The 8,343-nt window shown below is 36.7% G+C and overlaps 1 pseudogene; it reads left to right on the top strand.

Annotated features, from left to right (window-relative positions):
• Positions 1–420: 420 nt before the first annotated feature.
• LOC143532210 (AT-hook motif nuclear-localized protein 22 pseudogene) lies at positions 421–1,158 on the top strand (annotated as a pseudogene).
• Positions 1,159–8,343: the final 7,185 nt, after the last annotated feature.

The following is an 8,343-nucleotide window of genomic DNA, read 5'->3' on the forward strand; positions in this document are numbered from 1 at the left end:
TACCCACACATCTAAAAATTTAAATAAAATAATTAAGAAAATTACCCACACAAAACCCTATTGTTCCCTCACAAAACCCTATTTGTGGAAACAGAATTTCAAGAATTGGGGAGAACATGGGGTAACGATGGGGGACAGACTTAAGTTAAAACTCTCTCTCATCAATTTGTGACCTAACCTGAACAACATTAACCCAACACAACTAGCATATCTCTCTCTCTCTAATCTTCACCAAAAGCGACCAAATCATTCGTTTATTCTTTTCATGGCTGGTTAGTAGACAGAAAGAAGTTATAAATATGACACATTCAGCTAAGAATTTGGTTGTGCTTTCTAATGAAGATTAGCATTACAACAAACCCTCAAAATATTATTCAAGAAACCATCTAAGTTAGGGTTTTTTGAAGCTACTTGATCAAGATGGATCTCACTGCTTTATTCCAGACCAGAGCACTTCAATTGCACCAGCAACAGCAGCAGTTCCAGCAACACCATGTCCACCACCATCAACCGCCGCCGAATTCCGATGAGGATGATCAGCAAAGTGGAGGCAGTAGCAACCTCGACCATGGTCAAAAGCGAGACCGAGAAGAAAGTGATAACAATAACATTAATGGCAACAGGGAATTGGTGCCGGTGGTGACTGCCAATGGAGATGGGGACCACAGCAGCAGTGGCTCAAGACGGCCTCGAGGCCGTCCGGCTGGTTCCAAGAACAAGCAGAAGCCACCGATTTTTGTCACAAGGGAAAGCCCAAACGCGCTAAGATCACATGTGATGGAGGTGGCTAATGGATGTGATATCCATGAAAGTATATTAAATTTTGCTAGAAGAAGGCAAAGAGGGGTGTGTATTTTGAGCGGTAGTGGGACGGTTTCAAATGTTACGATTAAGCAGCCAGGGCCAACAGGAGGGGTTACAACGCTACGTGGGCGATTTGCGATCTTATCATTATCCGGCTCCTTTCTTCCTCCTCCGGCTCCACCTACGGCATCTCCTGGTTTGACCATCTACTTTGCTGGTGGTCAAGGGCAGGTGGTTGGAGGAGGGGTAGTGGGGCCTTTGTTAGCGTCAGGCCCCGTGGTGGTCATGGCCGCTTCTTTTGGGAATGCGACTTATGAAAGACTTCCTCTTGAAAAAGGCACTACACCTAGTTAGGGAAACGGTACTCTAGGATCACCAAATGGCACTGGTGGCCAGCAGCAACTAATGAGCAATGCCAATCCATCGTCATTTCGTGCATTACCCCCCAATATGCTGAACTCTTGCCAATTACCTACAAATGCGTATTAGGGGACAAATCGTCCCCCTTTCTAAAACGGAATTTCGCCTATTTTACTTCAGTTAGCGTTTGTTGTTTGTGGTGCTCTTGTCTTTCCAGAATTCATATAAGCTAGTTGCCTTTGTGATGTTAGTTTCTCAAAATAGCATGTTTGATTGATCAAGAATAATTTAGGGGTGCAAAAAGGTTTCTCAACTATCCCTGAGGATCCCTCATCAGTGCATCTTTATGGCCTATAATTTGTCTGAACTATGGGATATTTTAGTTCGACTTGTTTATTAAGTCTTTCGTGTTAATTTTATGAAATAATAAATAACAGATTTTGAGATCAAATGCTATAGCCAGTTTAATTACAGGCATTGATCACCTATATGTAGCATGTGACGAGTTCCATTATATTTTATGTGAGTTTTAAGGTTTTATCTTAGTAAATAATAATGAAGATTTCTGTTATTTTGTTTATTTTTTTTGTTTTTCTTCATAACAGCAACTAGGTTAGATCCTGTGTTACACACGAACGGAAAATATATTAAACTATATATATATATATATATATATATATATATATATATATATATATATATATATATATATATATATATATATATATATATATATGGACAAAGTATAGAATGAAAACCCACTTGAGTTGTGAAAACCCGCGAAAACCCAATGCAACATCGTTTTTTTTGTTACATGTAATATATGTTATAACATTTAATACAAAACATCGAAACATTAAAAAAAAATTGTTTTGCTATTTTTTAACATTTTTTTACTAATTTTTTTATATGTTTTTAGGAGAGAGAAAAAATTATATTTATGTTAATATTTTTTATTAACTTTATTTATGGAACACAAGATTTAATCTTTAATTAAAAACATGTGGTTGAGAATGAGTTTCTAGAGTTTTCACAACTCAAGTGAGTTTAACCTAACCCTACCCTATATGTAGTATGTATGTATGTATGTGTTATAGACATTATGAATTGTAAACGTCAGATAATCTAGCATTATTATTATAAGGTATCACATTGTTATTTTAATTAAAATAACCCAACATACAAAGACAAATTGAGAAAAAATAACAATTTAAAACATAATTTCTAAGTTATGCCACATATTTCTAACTTATACCATGAAACAAAAAAAAACATATTAGTTAAAACATCATTTACTGAAATCATATGTTATAAACTATGAAACGCAAATATTTAGATGCTGTAACATAAGTTGTGTTACAAAAACTATTTTAATGAAATAATAAACCATTTAAGTACACAACATAAAAAAATGCTACAAATATGAATATATCAATAAGATATAATTATAATTTTTATTAAATTGTGTTTTCAATAAAGCAACAATATAATCCAAAACTCGTGATCTAAACCATCATTTCAATCCAAACATCCATACATCCGGTCCAAACGTTCATAAATAATTTATTCAAATCCAAAAAAATAAATAAAATAACAAAGTCTCAAAATTTAACAAAAATAACAATAAAAATAATTAATTATCTTTATTACTCAATAAATATTAATTATAATAATTTATTTTGAAAGGTTATTCAACTTAGAAGTTAGTGTTTAAATTAATGTTCAAATTAGCTTATCCAAATTATATAAATAGAAAATTGATGAGTTGGAAGCCTATGTGAACATGATAGTTAAATGTCATGTGAAAACTTTGTATTGCTTTAATAGTGTAGTAAGATGAAGATTTCAATTCCCTCTGATTCATTAATTTTATAATAAATATTTTATATATCTTTTCTTTACAATCATTATAATCATTAATTAATTTGTCCTTGGTCTATAGGTATTTTTGGAAAAAGTTTTGTCTTTACATAGTTGAAGTCTCATGATTAAACAAACGTAATTTCTAAAAATAGAGTCTGAGATAGTTGTATTAAAAAGGATCATTAATTAATTAATCTTGATTGAACAAATTTAAAAGTGAAAAAAAGCCACCTAATTTAATTTAGGTTATTTTTATGTGTATTTATAGGTTTCATTTTCTTGAAACATAAAGCAATTTATTTCTATCATAAATTAACTTAAAACTCATGAGCCTTATAGAATATTATTTTTGCTGAACCTTACAAAGAACTGATAACCAAATACCAAACAACTGATGATCTAAAAATAATTTGTTCTCCATTGTCAATTTTTGTAAAGTGCTGCTCTAAGCATCTAACCATGCAAACTGAAAACACAACAGCTGATCAAACTATTGAAGATCCTAACGACTAAGACTAACAAGTGATTAAACTATTCAAGCAAGGATCAGTAGTTAGCATAGGATTCTCTTTAGTAAGTTGATTGTAACTTATTCGTCAGTAGTTTGTAATCGTTTTTGTTAAAAGTCACCTTCACCTTTTAGCTCATCATTAGTTTGTTACTTGTATATAATAAAGAAGAGAGTCTCTTCTTCATTAACACTTTTGACATCCGGTAACTTGATCAGTGTATTCTTATACTAGAAAATCAGAGTGAATGATGAGCTAAGGTTGAGGGGGAGCAATAGATTGTAATCATTCGATTATAGTTAATATATAATTGTTCTTCCATATGAAACCTGCTAATTAGCTCAAATGAATTCTGCTGCATAGCTTGTCTAATCGAATTATAATTCAAAACTGATTTCAATTAATGTGATACTAATTCATACAAAGAATTAGATTAGCTGTTTACTGTTTCATTGATTGTGAATTGTGTTCATTAGCTTAGATTAAGATCTAGAATCCTAAAAAGTAGTATTAAAGCCATGGATCTCTGAATTTGATCTAATAATCAATTCAGAAACAAAGATTTAAACTCAATTTGATAATTCTAGTTGTGGATTTCAAAAGGATCAAAATATCTGCTTAAACCTCTGTCGTTAGAGAAAAACTAGTTGAATTGAGAATCATGTCTATTGTGCAAGATCCTCATAATACTGGTTCAACCTCCAAACCACCCGTGTTGGTTCGAGGACAATACAACATTTGGGCACAACGTACGTTTCACCATCAGGGCAATCAAAACACTGGTTGTTGGAGATCTGTAGTTCACGGGCCTCATTCCCCTATAACTGTTGATCCATTTGATGGAAACAAAACGATTAAGAAAGATCCTAAGGATTATTCTGATCAGGATCTGAAGAAATTTGAATTGGATGCTAAATCTCATGCAACGCTTGCCATGGCAATTCCAAATAAAATTTACGGTAGATTAATTCATCACAAGTCTTCTAAGGCATTATGGGATGCACTAAAAGAAAAATATGGTGGAACCCCACAAGTCATTGAGAATTCTCGTGAAATTCTCATGTAGTAGTATGAAACATTTTATCATTTAAGAGGAGAGAGTTTAACTCAACAATATGAACGATTCACAACTCTAATCAGTGAATTGACAATGGGCCAAAGTGTAACATTTTTATATTATAACCCTAGCCTTCCCTCTCCCTCTTTCCTGGTCTGATCGGCGCAAGGAGGCAGCCACAACCTCACCGATTTTCTTTTTTCCAGCCATTCCTAAAAGCCAAAACTCCAATTCAAGGTTGGTATTATATCAATACAAGTCTTTTTCACCTTAATTCATCTTAATTGCTCGCTTATTTATCAAGAAAATTCGGTTTAACGCCTTGTTTGAGGGGATTAACAACCAATTCAGCTTGTGTAGCCTCGGTATGATATACGGGCTGTGAGAAACTTAATTTTTATGTTAATGGTGCTGAATTGGTTGTCGGTTGCTCAAACAAGTCTATACAACGCAAATTCACGTTTAATTGGTAGTTTGTGCGTTGTACAAGTGAATTGCTGACCCCTCAATTCGTGGGGTGTCGTGTGGACTTGTTGGCTGTAATTATACTAAATTTTTTCCACATGGGGCTGTGTTGGTTGCTAAGTATATAAACAACTTGTTAACATGCGCATTCGATAAAATTAACAACTTTCGGGTGTAGTTTGGAAATCCTTTGTCCCTGGAATTAATTAAGGGTAGTTTTCGTAAATACAAGGCCCCGGGGGATGATGTAATTGGAATTGGTATGGATGACACTTTAGGTCAATCAAATCATGTTAGAACGCCTCGTAGGACAACCGAGTAGGTACGGTTCAGTTAGTAATCATTGTGTGTAATATGACAGGAGTTTGAGTTGTGGGAGTACTTAGGGGTTCTCTAGATCGTTGCTATTTTTGTGCCTCGTGTCAGGTGAGTTCATGATGCCCCTTTTTACGTTTTTATGTTTTGGGCAAGCATACACACCTACTTTGTTTTACTCGTTGAACAGTTTAAGTGATTACGTGTAGGCGTACTTGCAATAGTTTATATTTTGAGATGTCTTGTACATATTACCCTACAGCCTATGATTTTTGATGTTACTTAGTTCTTTATCAATAAGATATATGTGAGTAGGCCTGTTGATGTGTGTATGCATGGTGATTGTGGCCGGGTCAAATATATTACTCGGGTTTAACCCGTGGTGGGAGGCTCGTGTTGCATAATCATCATTTAGACAGGTCAAATATATTACTCGAATCCTTGACTTCATGTCTCATGATTTGTGGTGGGGAGGCCTGTCGTTTGCTAAACTGTGATCGGTTCAAATATATTACTTTTGAAATAAATTATGAATGTTATTTACTAAAACGTGAACTCATTCAGCTCAAGATAACTTTGTGTGTATGTTAGTTTGACTTTCTGGTTAAGGATTGAAGATTATCACTTGGACGTGCTGGATACTACTCGGAAGGTTGAAGGCATTTCTAGTCGAGGACTTTTAAATTAAACAAAAAATTTATTTACATTTGATTTTTGGCACATGTCCCCGGTTTTGGGGTTTTGATACTTATTATTTTTCGATGGTTATTGCTCTAAACTGGTTTTAATAAAATGAACTTGCTTTGGTTTTAAATTTTTAAGAAATTTGGGTATGATTAACAACTGTAGGATTCCCTGGATTCGGGGTCTTACAAGTTTGTATCAGAACCAAGGTTCGAGGGATCCGAGCATTCTCGAATGCTTGGACTCGAACTGTAATAAAAAGGACTGGAAATGCCAACCGCGAGTAGCTGCACGCCAAGAAGTAAAATTTTATTTGTTTAATTATCTTTATGAGTATTAGGGTTTAATTATGTGAATAATTGCCTAAGTCTTAGACGGGATGCTAATATGGTTAAGTGCAGGGGGTTCTTAGGACGGGCGGGTAAAGTAAACGACTAATCACACTTGATCAACATAATTAGAAGTTTACCCTTACTTTCCATGTTCTAAATACTACTTGTACTTGATCGTGTTAAAGTTCTGTCTTTGTAGGGATAAGACATGGTCACTACTCGTACAACTAAGAGAGGTCGTCCCAGTGGTCGTGGTCGTGGTCGTGGTCGTAAGCCACGTGTCAAGACTGAGAGAGAGAACCCGACTCCGTAGCAGGAAGAGACCCTGATTTAGGAGGAGGGGGATAACCCCGCATTAGATCCTTCCATGCGTGCGGCCATCGCGGATGAGGTTTAACAGGCTCTTCATAGCGCCATTCCCGAAATTGTTGATGAGGCTGTTAGGGCTATGGAAGAAACGATTGTTCGTAAGAGTTCGGATAAGGGAGGAAAGGATAAGAGGACTCGGGATGAAGCTGAGGTGATTGTGCCGAGTGAGGATGAAGAAGAGGTTCGTACGATTAGGGTCACTGCTCGGGGTTATTCGTATGGGGATTTCAAAAAGTGTAACCCTCCCACTTTCGATGGTACTAAGGATGTGTCAGCAGCACATCAATGGGTGAGAGAAATGTAAGCCGTGTTAAGAATCAGTAAGTGTAAGGGGAGGATATGGTTACTTTTGCTACTGCCTCGTTTCGTTCTGAGGCGTTGTGTTGGTGGGACAATTTTGCTCAGGCCATGGGTGATCGGTCTATTAGGAGGATGACTTGGGAGGAGCAGAAGCAGTTGATTCTCGATCAGTTTTGTCCTCCGTATGAATTGGATAAGATTGAGCAGGAATTCTTGATCCTGGAAGCGGGTAATATGACCCATCGTTAGTATACTACGAAGTTCAACCAAATGGCTCGTCTATGTCCCGATCTGGTTACTCCTGAAACTAAAAGATTCAAAAAATATGTGAAGGGTCTTCTGGTGGATATTCGTAGGGGTGTGGTGACCACCGATATGAGCTCTTTCCATTCGGTGGTTACCCGGGCTAGTACTGTGTATGATCAGAAAGAGAAGATAATGTCGTCTGAGACTAAGAAGACTTGGAACTCAAATTCTAACTCCAATGGTAAACGGTTCAGAGGAAATAACTTTACTTCGGCTGGGAAGAGAGTGAGAACTGAGACTTCGGATCATAGGGGAAGTATGATGGTGGATAGATGCATAAAGTGTGGGAAACTGCATAGGGGGAATGCTCCTTGTTTCCTTTGTGTGAAGATTGGACACATCCACTACGAGTGTCCGACTCTGACTTGTTTCCGGTGTAGGGGGTCTAGGCACTTGGCATCTGGGTGTCCTGATATTAAGGCGAGGGGATCCGAGCAGGGGACTTCCCCGAGGGGGAAAATGGTAGATAAACCGAAGGCCCAGACGGGGGCTTTCAACATCTCTAATAAAGAAGCGAAGGACGACGCAGACGTTGTTTCAGGTACTCTTTTCCTTATCCTTCTAATATATCCTACCATTTAAAATCCCATATTCTTTCGAGAGCGTATGTACGATTGCTTAGCAAAGCATTAGTGTAATATCATTCCAGGTACCTTTTTACTTGATGAATTACAGGCTTCGATTTTGTTTTACTTGGGTGCCAGTAGGAGTTTGGTGTCTACCGCTTTTTGTTCCACGCTAAAAAATCACCCGAGCGCTATGATATATTTGAGGTTGAGGTCGCTGTAGGGAAGTCTGTTTCTGTGTCTAAAGTTATTTAGGGTTGCTTTATTGAGTTTTCCGGGTATAGATTTCCGATGCGGCTGTATTTGATGCCGTTGGGCTGTTTCGATTTGGTGCTTCGGATGGATTGGCTTGCTAGTGTGGATGCTCAGATTATCTGCGGCTAGAAACTTGTGCGTTTAAGGGCTCTGGATGG

This window comes from Bidens hawaiensis, unplaced genomic scaffold (genome assembly GCF_021521415.1).
Source record: "Bidens hawaiensis isolate Kalapana, Puna unplaced genomic scaffold, B.hawaiensis_p1.1 tig00009411_1, whole genome shotgun sequence".
Lineage (NCBI taxonomy): Eukaryota > Viridiplantae > Streptophyta > Magnoliopsida > Asterales > Asteraceae > Bidens > Bidens hawaiensis.